Source organism: Microtus ochrogaster, chromosome 15, assembly GCF_000317375.1.
Source record: "Microtus ochrogaster isolate Prairie Vole_2 chromosome 15, MicOch1.0, whole genome shotgun sequence".
Lineage (NCBI taxonomy): Eukaryota > Metazoa > Chordata > Mammalia > Rodentia > Cricetidae > Microtus > Microtus ochrogaster.
The window spans coordinates 34,810,940-34,824,501 of record NC_022017.1 but is presented as its reverse complement, the minus strand read 5'-3'; positions in this window follow the sequence as shown (position 1 = coordinate 34,824,501).

Here is a 13,562-nt window from a genome sequence, read left to right as displayed (position 1 = left end):
ATTCTGACAGGTGTAAGATGATATCTCAAAGTTGTTTTGATTTGCATTTCCCTGATCGCTAAGGAGATTGAGCATGATCTTAAGTGTCTTTTGGCTTGTGGTGGCTCCAGTAATAATGGACATTTCTTGGCTTATAGATCTATCCCTCTCATTCCTTCATCTCATTCCTGTGCATCCTCTCTTGTTCTCAAAATAACACCAGCCATTATTGTCCAGTTTGCATACTCAAGATTTTATAAAAGTATGAGAGGAATTTGTATTTTAAGTTAATTTAAATTTCCATGTGATCCATTTAGCCTACATAGTACTGTTTCCTTGAGGTGTTTTATTTGTTTGTTTGCTTGCTTTTTGCTTTTCCTAGGAGGGAAGCTAATTTCTTGAACAGCTCTACTTGCCAATGCTTTTCGATTCTTTCAGACCCAGCTCAGACATAGCCACCTCTACAGACATGCATTGGTTGTTTTATCACCCATACTTAAAGCAAAATAATTTAAAAAATCAATCTCATAGTATCATATTCATGTAACTATTTCATTTTTATTAAAGGCTGTTAGTAATGATTGTTTTGCTAACTTCTCTCACTAGTGAGCATCCTATAGTAAACAGCCATTACCATCCATTTGACTACCCCCAGTGTCTAGCTTGGTGTCCAGCACTTAGTAGTTGTATGCAATGTTTGTTGACTTGAATTCACTTCATATCATACAAAAGTGTGATGTAGCCATATGTAAATTGCATGGTAGAGATTGCATGGATTTCTCCTCAGGTCTCTTGCTCCCATGTCCCTTAGCAAACATAATCCTATGTCTCTTGTTGACAGAACATACGTGCATATGGGACTTTGTCTGCTCTCTGACCTTTCTGGACAACGTTAAAGTTTCAGAGTGTTTTCCTTTCCTAGGGTCACTAGGTGTGAAGTAGGCAAACAGAGAAAACCATACTCTCTGTGGAAAGCCTCCAGGCGCAGTGCTGCAGGAGCCTTCAGCTCACAGAGTTTGTCCTTTCTTTCCCAATTGCTCCTTATCTTTAATTGGATTCAGACATAACAAGGTTTGAAGATGGAAAGCATGCTTGTTTCTTTACATTTCTACTTTCCTTCTCCAATGAGTCTCTAAGGCTCGTGTGTTTCTGTTCAGAAATGCCTCCCAACTATTTCTCCTCTTCTCTGTCATCTAGACCAGGCCTTGGGGAGATCTTCTAATGGGTTTCTGCCTGTGTTGGGTCTTTTCTATCAGATTGAGATGCACGGATGAGGTTAGTAAAGCACACCCCTGGGTGCGCCTGTGAGGATGTTCTCAATTCTCAAAGAGGGTGAACTAAGAAAGATCTTCCCTGAATGTAAGCAACGGCATCTCTTAGACTGGGGATCTGGTGAAATAAAACTAGGAAAGGAGAGAGAGAGAAAGGCATCCCAGCTTCTGTGCTGTGAGCTGTTTTCCTCTGCCACAATGGACAGAAGTTTCCATAACTGTGAGTTAGAACAAATGGTTCCCCCTAAAGTGTAGACATCCCCTCTGAATTTAAATGGTCCCTCTCGGAAGGAGGACAGAACTCAGAAGTTTCAGGAAGTTTCAGGAAGCTAGGGAGCCTTGCAAGGCTCAGGGTTACTTAAAACGTACACAGCTCAGAGAGTTGCAAGAGTCCCAAGGCCCTCCTTAAGGTTATATGCAGTAAACAGTTGCTTGGGCGATGAGCCTCTCCAGCTTGCTGAACTGTTTGCAGCTTGTTCAGGGATGCAGTTTTCCTGAGTCATCCACCGTGCTGGGGTGGGCTTCTCAGTGATGCCCCTGCTTTTGAGTCACTCATGTTCCTAATACATCACTTTTCGCTCATGACTCCATAGCTAACTACAATAAGTCCACTTGGTGTGGTTGTGTCTTTGGTCTGTGGTTGGTATTCTGTATAAGGTGAATTGACATTTGTTGACATTCCCCCAGGAAAAGTCATCACTTTTTCTCAAATTTCTATGGGGCTTAAGGAGTCTATCAACACCTTAAACTTAATCGGGTAACAATGGGAAGAAACTGTGATTTCTAGCAAAGTGTTATGGCTGTAGTTTGTGTGTAATGTAGATCTCATGCACTGGGAACTTGGTCCCTACCATGGCGCTGCTGAGAGGGACACTATTCTACTCAAGTGAGTTCCAGCCCACCAGAAGTCTAGCATTAATTCTCTATGGAGGGATTACTCAATCACCTCCCACTAGGTACTACCTTTTAAGAGTGTTTTTAATTCTGTCCCATGGAGAAGCATGTATCAGCATAACTTTGGAGGATGGTATAGCTTGTTCTAGCCATAGAAGCTCCTCTGTGGTTCTTTGTTTTGCTCAGAGGGCTATTCTTTGAGTATCTCAGCCTAGCCTACATACCTAGGCAGAGATTTCTCCCTAAGGAAAATCTGGTCATTCTCCTCCATATGAATATGTACGTATCTCTCCCCGTCTTTGTGTCCACAGGAAGGATACTTGTTGATGTCATCAAGTGATATAACATCTTTAATGCCACCAAATAGTCCAGTTATATTTTCCTCCAATGAAGAGGGACCTTTTGCAGAAGGAAGAAGCCTTTCTTTCTTCAAATTAGATCAGGAGGCAAGCCAACATTTTAAAAACTAGCATCTGATTTTACAGGACAGCAGGACTCCCCCAGACTACAAACTATCTGGAGATCATTTTAAAGTGCAGATTTTGATTGCGTAGATCTGGGAGAGACCTGAGACATGTTTTTCTAATAAGCCCCCATTGAAGATGTTGTGACCTGTACTTGAACCAACCTTTCGAAGCAGGTTCTGGATACTCAAGGAGGAATCTGACCAAGTCTGAGTCCCCAGGATGTAGTGACAGTCACTTGGGAAACAGTGGTTGATGGGTACATTTGTCATTGAATGTAATAAATAATCCATTCATCCTAATTATATGCTGACAGAAGCCACTGACTGAGAGGTTAGTATCTGATGATCATTGTGGTTTGCACTAATTCTAACAATCACCATGTGAAGAGCTCATCATCATTGCTTCAGTGTGACAGACAGAAGAGAAAACCAACAGTCAGAGACAGAGCAGTTACTTTATGAATGATGCCAGCATGTGTGCCCATTAGCCCGGGGCCTGAACATCTGTGTCATTCAGACTCTATGAAAGGGGTACTGGTTAAGCCTCTGGGCTCCTTGTCAGCTTGTAGAGAAGCTTTGAATACACTGTGGGTGCTTGTTAACTTCCCTTCTTTCATTGATGAGATGGCTGTATCTTTATGCCAGTGCTACAGCTCTTTCAGGTAGGAGATCATCATTTTCATAACAGACTCCAGCTGATCTGGAGAGGAAGACCCCACAACTGAGTGCATGGAGAAACAGCACTTTAGGAGAACTGTTAAATTATATACAGCATTACCAGAGAGAATAAATAGTGTTTCATGTGACACACCTCCCCTTTGTCTGTCTGTCTGTCTGTCTGTCTGTCTGTCTGTCTCCCTTCTACACACAAAGCAGAATTGCCAAAGTTTTGTTGATTGTGAACTGCTAAGTATCACTGTCACTGAGATTTCTTTCTTGGACTTTGTAGGATGCTGCTCCAAATATTTGTCTTAACCTCTTTGCAACAATCTGCTCATCTTCAATCCCTGTGGCTGAACTGCTAAGACATTTGTGGAACTGTTTGGCTCGGGAAACAGGGGACTTTTCTTTAGTAATCTATATCCCTCCTACAATGAAGGTGCATCTTTCCCTTGCATTCATTTTGTGACAATGGGGAATCAGGTTGTCATCTCTGAGTTTGCCACTAGGCTGTGCTATTGGTCTGTACTCTGGTCCCTTGCTACGTCCATCTGCTTTGTGGAAATGTATTATTCAAAAGGGTGGTAGCTACCAATAGTTAGATTTGCTGTATGCAATGCTACAGAAAGATTGTCAGTAGTGATCAGGATGGAGGAGAATCTTAGCCACTCCCCTACTTGCCTGTACCTGTTCTTGCATGTGTTCCTTTGGGATGGAGCCCCACCTTTGCTACACTTTGAGGGACACACAGGTTCATTGTGAAAACCCACAGTTTGCTGCCAAGTGTTTCAAAAAGATGCATCTTTCTGCCTCTGTATGCTTTATCAGGAGCGTGTAAACTGATCCCTTTAGGGAGACCTGTACCTATCTCCAGGCTCAGCTTTAGTTTGGCAACATTCAGTTGCCTAAGAGTCTCCCTGGAGGGAGTGCAGGAAGTTTTCAGTATGGGGGCAGCAGTGGGAAGCAGAACTTATGCTGCCAGACTGGGCTTGATAGAAAATGAAAATAGCCTCGAGGGCTGCTTCCAGCTTCATTCTTGCCCAGGACAAAGCCTTTACTCTTGCTCTAAGACTACCTCTAGGCGGCAGCAAGCATAAGAAAAAGCATGGCGGAGCAATCTAGTTGGTGCTGCTTAAGTCTGGAATATTCAGGGCTTTATACACGGCTTGCTTCCATACCAAAGCTCTCCATTCTCTTCTGTAATAGAGACATTAATAGCTGCTCTGTTAGGGTGTCTGTGGGGTAGTCATATGATGTGGCATGTGCATCAAGTGAAGGCATTGAGAGGGCTAGGGGAACCTAGTGTCTTAGGCAGGTTTTATAACCTCTCTGGATCAGAAACTAGCTTGTTAAAGACAAGGCTGGGGGAGGGGGGTTGGGGCTTTGTCTCATCATGAGGATCTGAGTTTGATTCTCAGAACCAATATAACAAGAAAAGCCAAGTAAGGTGGCATGTTCTTGTAATCTCAGCTTTGGGGAGTTGGAGACCAGTAGATACTTGGGGGCTTGATGGCTAGCTAAACTAACCTAGCCTAATCAGCCCCAGGCCATTCAGAGACCTAGCCTCAAAAAACAAGGTGCATAGCTTGAGGAACAGCTCTCAAAGATATATATGTTCTCCATACATATCCACATATATGTACATATATGTACACACACACACACATGAAAATTCAGCTAAGGTTGAAGCAGATGATGACTGTCTTGGTTTGTTTAAACTGCTATATCCAAATATCTGGGTAACTGACAGATGATAAGAAACTTACTCTCACTGCTCTGGAGTCTGAAAGCCTGAAGTCAAGTCATAGCACATTCCATGCCTATAGAGGCTCGCCTAGCTCTATGGATCGCTGCATCCGTACCTGGTGGAAGGGAAGAATGGCTCTCTACACCACTCGTTTAAGGCCACTCATCCCATCTATGAGGGCTGTGCTCCTTTGACTGTGTCACTTCCTGAAAGCTTTGCCTTTTGCTCCCATGATATTGGCAATTAGGTCTCCACATGCAGGTTTGGGAGAGATAAAATGCTCAGGTCATAGCTGGGCTTAAGGTCTTGCCCCTTCTGCGCTTTGACCACTCCTGTGTTCTCCACTGTTCAGACTCGACCTGGAAAATGATCAGATAAACTAAAGACTTTGGAGGTAAACACATGAATGGGCAATTAGAATGACCTAGATTATTTGTACAGCATAATTTACTCTTGACTAGGGCACAAGAATGCCTATGATATCTTCCTGTTCCAGTCTGTGCTGAGTTATGCTGTAGACCACAGATAGTCTCCTGTGAACCCCCAGTCAATTCCAAGTCCTTTCAGCTCCACATTTGCTCATCGATTCTCAATTGTTCACATATTTATCTTGGAGCCATTTTTCTCTGTTCTTATTGCTGTTGGGTGTCTTACAGATAACGCTTTCTTTTGCTGTACATGTTTGGTGCTCCATAAACAGGTAGCTGCAGCGGAACTGTCCATGGTGCTTGCCACTGGGCAATGATTCGGAGATTTTAGATGCATGCTTGGGTAAAGAGACGAGATGGGACGGGGACGGAATAAATGAAAGAGTGAATGAGACATCTATACTCATGAAGTCTCAAGCCCCACAGCAGCATTGTGCGTGGGGACAGACTGAGGAATTGTGTCACACACTGAGCTGCCTCCTCCGCCAAGGCAGACCAAAATAATCCTTTTTATGCTGTCCAAGCAATTGATGTCAAGGTCATGCATTTGTGATCTCATACTCAGCCTTTTTTTTTTTTTGATATTGTGTGTGTTCAAGTATAGACTTCATGTTCTCTTTTATTTTCCTTGAAGGTGAAAGTTTTGCTTTTTTCATCTATAAAGATGTTTTTAAAATCCCGTCTTGAGGCTTTAAAGATTTTTCTCCCAGTAGCTAGATACAGATATATAAAATCCATCCACCTTACAAATGAAAATGATTGATACACATCAAAAAGGTTATCTGCATTGGATAATAAAACTCAGCTCAAGTCTCTCTTTAAAACTGCACTCCATGAATTTAACTGAAAAGGTAGGTTTCTTAGAAATTCAGCAGGAAGGAATTTAAATGGTTGGAAAGCTGGTAGTGAGAAGGGGAAAACACATTTAAAATCATTTATTTAGTTAGTTTTATGTGCATGTGTGTTCTTGGTGTGTGTCTGTGCATCATGCATGCACATGCAGAAACCTGCAGAAGTCAGAAGTGTCAAATCTCCTGGAGCGGGAGGCACAGAAGGCTACATGGACAAACCCATAGCCTTTTCAAGTGCAGTAAGTGCTTTTAACCACTGAACAATTTTTCCATCCCCCAAATCAAATTATTGTTAATGGTCTAGGCACTTTATATAGAATGAATCCTTTAATCCTCCCATACTGGGAAGCAATTAGCATTAATCTTAATATAGTGTGTGTTAGGGTGTGAAACTCTGATATGTTAAACAAAGTGGTAAACCTCAAACATGTGCATTAATGATGTTGGTCCCAGCTAGTTTTCCACTCAGGCAGGCCTGTAGGATTGCAGCTTCAGGCAACAGTGGTTGCAGGTTTACTCCTTGTACAAGGCTGAGTCACAGAATATCTTGATCAAAGGACATGAGTTCAAATCCTAGCTTTCCTACTTATTAACTCTGAGATTTTGAGCAAATAACTGTGTTAGTTTCCTTGCCTGAAGAATGGGCATTCTAATGTTGCCTCCTTTATAGGATTACTTTGAAGATGAAGTCACATCATTACTATCAATCCTTAGAAGCACACCTGAGTATAGGAGGTACTCAGTAAAGGTTAGCTCAGTTGTTTAGTGTTAGGAGATTTGAAGTATTGACGTATTGTGGCTTCCTGCCTTGCTTGGTGATAAGGTCTTTCTAGCCCAGTTTTAGACTTAAAGTCACCTTGCTGGGAATTTAAGAAGCACCCCCTTGTTCAAGTCACTTTTTTCAGCCTTCCAGAAGCAGCTTAATAAATATTCAAATTTATGATCTGAGCAGACCTCCTAGAGTGATGCTGTGTGAGAATGCCATGCCGGGACCCTTGTTATGCTCAGAACAAGGGAGCATTTCCCTTTCCTAACGGGACTGAAGGGGCTGCACATCTTTGATGAATGATCTCCCCAGCTCCAAATGAAAGGGGCCAGTGGATGAAAGACCAGACCTTTCCAGGCAGGGGTGGGGAGCAGAGGCTGACACTTTTCCCAGGCAAGGACCACAACCCAATCCTGGGAAAGGAGAACTGGAATTCTTGAGCCCCTAGAAGGAAAGGATGGGGGAGATGCATGCCAAAGCAAAGAGACTTGGAGAGGAGAAATGACAGGAATGGGCTGGCTGAGCCTCCATCTAACATGTTGCAGGCTACAGCTGACATATCTGTGGGCAAATTTTTGGCATGCAGAAGGAATATGTGGTCCCATAAAAGCTGTCTTCCTAACGGACTTCCTACTGTTTGACAGGGAGGGTTTTTGAGCTACTGCCATGATAGTTAGAAAACGAGAGATCATCTCCCATGTTTCATAACACATGTAACCCACTGTCTCACTTAGTAGCATGGGGCTTAGGAGTGTAGCAAGAGTTGAAATTCTCCCCCACCATGGCCATGACCTTAGACAAGTTAGTGTCCTCACAACCACATGTAGATATCAAGACTCTTAGCCACATTAGAGTTTGGGACAACATCTGACATGTAGTAAGTGCTCAACAAACATTAAGTATTTGTATCAGTGTAGAGTCTTCTCAACTCCTTGTCTTAGAAGAGGCTCATCATCATGCTTGGCTTATGAGGTGAGATGGACTTAATTTGATTTTAAAATAGTGATATGACTGTCTTAGTCACTGTTCTATTGCTATGGAGAGAACACATGACCAAGGAAACTCTTATAGCATAAAACATTTAACTGGGGGTTTGCTTATAGCTTCAGAGGCTTAATATAGTATCTTCATGATGTGCATGGTGCTGAAACAATAACTGAGAGCTACATCCTCATTTATATGCACACATACACACACATGTGCACGTGACACACGTGCACACACACAGACAAAGACAGGGAGGGAGACAGACAGACAGAGACAGAGAGACAGAGACAAACAGACAGATACAGACATAGAAAGAGATAGATAGGCCTGTCATGGGCTTTTGAAACCTCAAAGCCCATCCCCACTGGCTCCAACAAGGATACACCTACTCCAATAAGGCTACATATCCGAATCCTGTAATCCCTTTAACAGTTCCACTCTCTAGTGACCAAACATTCAAATATATAAACCTATGGAATCTATTCTTATTCAAACCATTGTCGTGACATTTCTTGAATTGGGATGATAGTGAACAGCTTGGACGCACAGTTCCTCTCAGTATTGTTGATGCACATTGCCCTTCTTAATATACATTAACCCAGCTTCCTGAGAGGCTGCTAAATGCAAGGATACCAGGAGCTTTATCTGCTTTTTATCACCTCAGCATCCTTCCTCCCCATTCCCTTCTGATCCCTCAGGGCTGGCTAGAGTTTACATGATGGCTTCCCTAAATACACAGCTTCAGATCTCTTGCTGGTGTCCTCAGTTGCTGTCCTTTATGAAACACCCTTGTGTCAATCTTCCATTGTCTGTCCCCAGATCATGAGGACATTAATTGGTCTATGCCTCTTCCTAGTAGATGCTACTAGAAATGGGATTCATTTAGTGAGACTTTGTTAGAGGATCCCATAGGCCTGATTAAAATGAGACAAAGTTAATAAACTGCTTTGCAGTATCAGAATGACATGGCATTGAGGATCCTCCTTTGACCTTCATGGAATCTTACAGCACCTACTCCTCGGAGGTTCCAGGCTAACACCTACACTATGATGATATGGAGACATTTTCTGATGCTATTACTGCAATTTTCTCTTATTAAAATTTATTTTATGTGTTTCGTTTTGTTTCCAAGGATCTTTTGTTTAGTTCTCTCTAATGCTACAGATGCCTCAATCCATGTCATTATCCTGCAGACCTACCTATCTTTGGAGGGCTCAGGTGCCTCCCCTGTTGTGGAATGGGATCATTTGGAATGTCAATATACCTGTTAGACATCTCCCTTACTTTATGGTCTCCTCTTCATCTTCTCTGGCTTTCCAGGGTCACTACAGCTCGGGGTCTGGGAGTTGCCTAAGCTGCCATGAAGGCAACTCTGATTTTAATTCTTCAGCTGAAAGTAGTCTGAAGTATCTGGTGAGGGATTCACTTTTGTTCCCTGTTGGAGATGGAAGGAAGTCATGACCGTGTGTCTTAGTGGGAGCTGATTTCCTTTACTGTGCTGGCATCAGTTGCTTCTTTCCATCTTAAGATTCAAAGATTATGAAAAGATGAATATGGCGGTGTCCTTCCTCATTTGGTCTGCTAGCTTCGTGCTTTATCTTCCTTCCTGTCATTCATGTGGCTTCTGAGGACTGACTGCTATGTTCAGGTGCTTTTGTATCCTGACATTGCACTCAGCATCTTTAACAGTTCCCCAGGCCATTAAAAGTCCTTGCAAACATCTTTTTAATAACACCACCGTGGGCTGGAGAGATGGCTCAGAGGTTGCCTACTCTTCCAAAGGTCCTGAGTTCAATTCCCAGCAACCACATGGTGGCTCACAACCATCTGTAATGGGGTCTGGTGCACTCTTCTGGCCTGCAGGCATACACACAGCAGAATATTGTATACATAATAAATAAATAAATAAATATTAAAAAATAATACCACCATATTCTAGTATCCAGATATACCACAGAGTCAATTGAATCAGCTCGTTCTTACATGTCAGGCTGTGTCTCTTCTATGCTGTCAACAGATATATGAAAGCATGCCTCTAAATCTTTATGATATTTTGGATTTTTGCCTTACGTTGTTTTCTACAGTGAGCTCAAACATACAACCTTGATGTAGGGTTATGCTGGACATGGCCTCATATAGTTTGCTGTCTTTTCTCTCATGGACAGTTGAGGGATAGAACCTCATTTTACAGGTGGATAATCAAGTGCAGAGCATTTGGTCACCCCTTGCCCACACACAGATGACAGATACTCCCTTCCTGAAAAATCCCTTATTGCTAAAGGGAGGCTTTCTCACTCATGCCAGATGACGTCATCTCTAGGCCCAGCTGCCCACAGAAACTCAAAGCTGTGAGCTTTGGAGTCACGATTTTCTAGTCCTTCTCCGAGCTTCTAAAGCAATAGCAAAAACTTTGCACACCTTGTTTTTCCACAAGTTCTAAAGCTTAGAGAGTTCAGATGGCTTTAGAATTTTGCTTTGGGTGAGATCCAATGCACACAGAATAAGCACCAACTGTATTGGTTGGGTGGTTTCTTTCTTAAAGCCTTTTTCTATCTGAAAACACATCTGATCTGTGCTGCACTCCTGTGAGGTCTCAGAGTCAGGCTTGATGCTCCTGGGGATAATTAAATGGTCTCAGAGAAAGTCAAGTTTATAGATTGATTTCAGGGTAGATCTAGGTCTTGACCCTCCCCACTCCCCCCCCCCCCATTGCCTGCCCTGGCTTTCCAAGAGAAGGTCTAGCTGATTCCATTAGGTGGCACCCCTCTTTAGAAAACAGGAAGACTCACCAGAGAATCAGAATTATTGCTGGAAAGACTTTGGAGCTCTGGCGTGGAAATTGGGTGTGTGTGTGTTGTTAGTGTTCGGGGGGAGGGGCGTGGACTATGGACACTTTCATCTTCTCTGAGTCTTAGATTCCTCTTCTGTAGGAGAGGAACAAGTCACTGACCTCCCCCCAATGTTACTGTGTTACAGTGAATCTCAGAATACTTACATGCCGGTTTCTACATGTACAGGGCATGCTGTACAGCAAACAGTCAGCTATGTGAATAATGTGGTTGAATGTGAGATTTGTTAATGCAAGTGGAAAGCCTGAATTGAAGCCTTTGGAATTGTGGACTACAGCTCAAACAGACCCCCAGCGTGACAGTCTAGATCCAGCAAAAGAAACTGATTCCCCTCAGGGGGGGCCGAACCAGGATTAAAGCCCAGTGTTACTGTACCGTTTCACTGAGGTTCCTGGTGGATGTAGTGGTGTGTGTGTGTGTGTGTGTGTGTGTGTGTGTGTGTGTGTGTGTGTGTGGTGTTGTATATGTGCAGATGTGCATGTGTGTTGGGCGACTTTCTGTGATTTCTTTTTCTTACCAGGGTTGAAGGTTTTGGCAAAGGTGATTTGCTTATCTCAGTCCAACTTTTATCCTGAAGTACTCCGTATATGGTGACCAAAATGAGTAACCAGTTTCTCTTTCCACTCTCATTCTCTGTCTCACAGGTGGGAGGGCTGTCATTACAGACATGGGAAAAAATAGGGAAAATTTCGGATAGGCTTTTACCAAAAACAGTTTTAGGTTCCCTAACTCTTAGGTTTCTCATGGGTAGTGGTTGAATATGTGTGTACTTGTTATTTTGTGGGTGTAACAGACAGTGCCAAAAATGGTTAGGTAAGACAAGAAACATTATTTTTTTTGAGGCTAAGGATTGACTGTATGATATTCTGTTCTGAGCCAGCATGGCTTGAATGGCCTAGAATGTTACCACCCATCTGACCAGGACCTCCACTGTGACAGTGATGGTGAAGACTTTGGGACAGAAGAGACCCTCTCTATTCCCAAGGTTGTTTACATGGTGTATAAGGTTTCACAGGAGTAGGAAAGGACAGGCCTCAGTGTACCTGGACTTTTTAAGGCCCAGCTTGTGTCATAGATCTGTCACAAGAGCTATAGCCTCTCAGTTAAAGCCATCTGGCAATACTCGGAGCAGGGTGGCAAGAGGAGGAAAGGAAATAGAATCCATGGTCAGTGTGCTTTCTATTGAGCCTGGATAGAGGTGCCAGTACAGTTGAAGGATGTGGAAGATGGTGCAAAGCGGCACTTCCTGCCCCGGGCAGCTCTTGAGGGTACAGACCTGGGCTCTCTAAACTTTGCCTTGTTCTCTGTTCCCAGCTGGACACTGGAGAAAACCACAGATGGCCATGTCCTTTAGGAACTCACAGGGACATGGAAAACCTAACTTGGACTGAGGAGGGTCACCTTGGGCATTCCCAGAGACCCTTAGGAGATAGTCTAGGGTTTTCTGGAAACCGTTGGGTCAGCAGAAACGGGTGTGTGTTGTATGTGTGCACATGTGCATGTGTGCTGGGCGGGATGAATCAGAAGTGGCTGGCAGGCTGATTCATTGGGAGATCCAGAGGAGAAAGTCCAATAATAGCCCATGTTTGCCTCATACATCTCTGACTGACACCTGGCGAATGTTGCAATATTAAAACTCTTTAGCTGGAAGAGATATTAGATTTTCTCATCTGGCCATCTGATTCTATAGTATCATGGATCTCATGCTATTGTGTATTTTTCAAATATTCTTATTATTCAGGAGAGATTAGCAAGTCAACTCCCCCGTCTCAGTGGCTTCACGTGCTAGATGTTTATTTCTTACTCATACCTGCTCTTTTGAAGATGCTCCTGGGAGCAGGTAGCTTTTTATGGTGTTGTTCAGGAATTCAGGTTCCTTCTGTATTGTAGCTCTGCTTTCCTTTTAGGCCCAGCATCTCATAGTGAAAGGACATTTCTCATCAAATGGAACACGAGTTTTCAACCTGAAACAAAATGTCTGAAATAACATAGTTAAAAAGAAGAAAGGCTTGTTTTCTAGTCTCAGAGGTTCTTTTCATTGGAAGCTGGTCCCACTGCCTTTGGGTGCATAGTAAGACAAGACACCATGGTGGAATTGTGTGAGGGAGGGGGCTGCTCACCTCATGGCAGCCAGGAAGTTAAAGAAGAGAGGAAGAGGAGGGCAGTCACTCTTTAGGATCCTGGACCTCAATAGCATAACTTCTTCTTAGGCCCGTTCTCCTAAGGGTTCACTACCTATCAGGAGTGCTATCAGCAAGCCACCAAGCCTTCAACACACTGATCTTTGGAGGGGAATTCAATATGTAAAACTTTAGCCTCGTAAGTGACATCTTTGGGTCAGGCTGACCATAGTTCCATTGTGCATACCCACAGGCTAGAACTCAGCCATGTAGCTACATTGCAAGGAAGGGACTTAGGACAGGTGGTCCATGTGACCATGAATATAATGACATGGGTCTGGGGACGTGGGAAATGATTGTTTGAACACCTCTGTGATAGTTCATTTTAGGTGTCAAGCTGGCTGGATTTAGGATACTGGAGAGTTGGTGCAGTTGATTGCTAAGTTTATCCATGAGGTGTGGGAGTTCCACCTGGGAATGAGTGAGCATTATCCAATTGCCCAGAGTCCCTAAGAGAATAAAATCAGATTGAAGGTAGATCTCT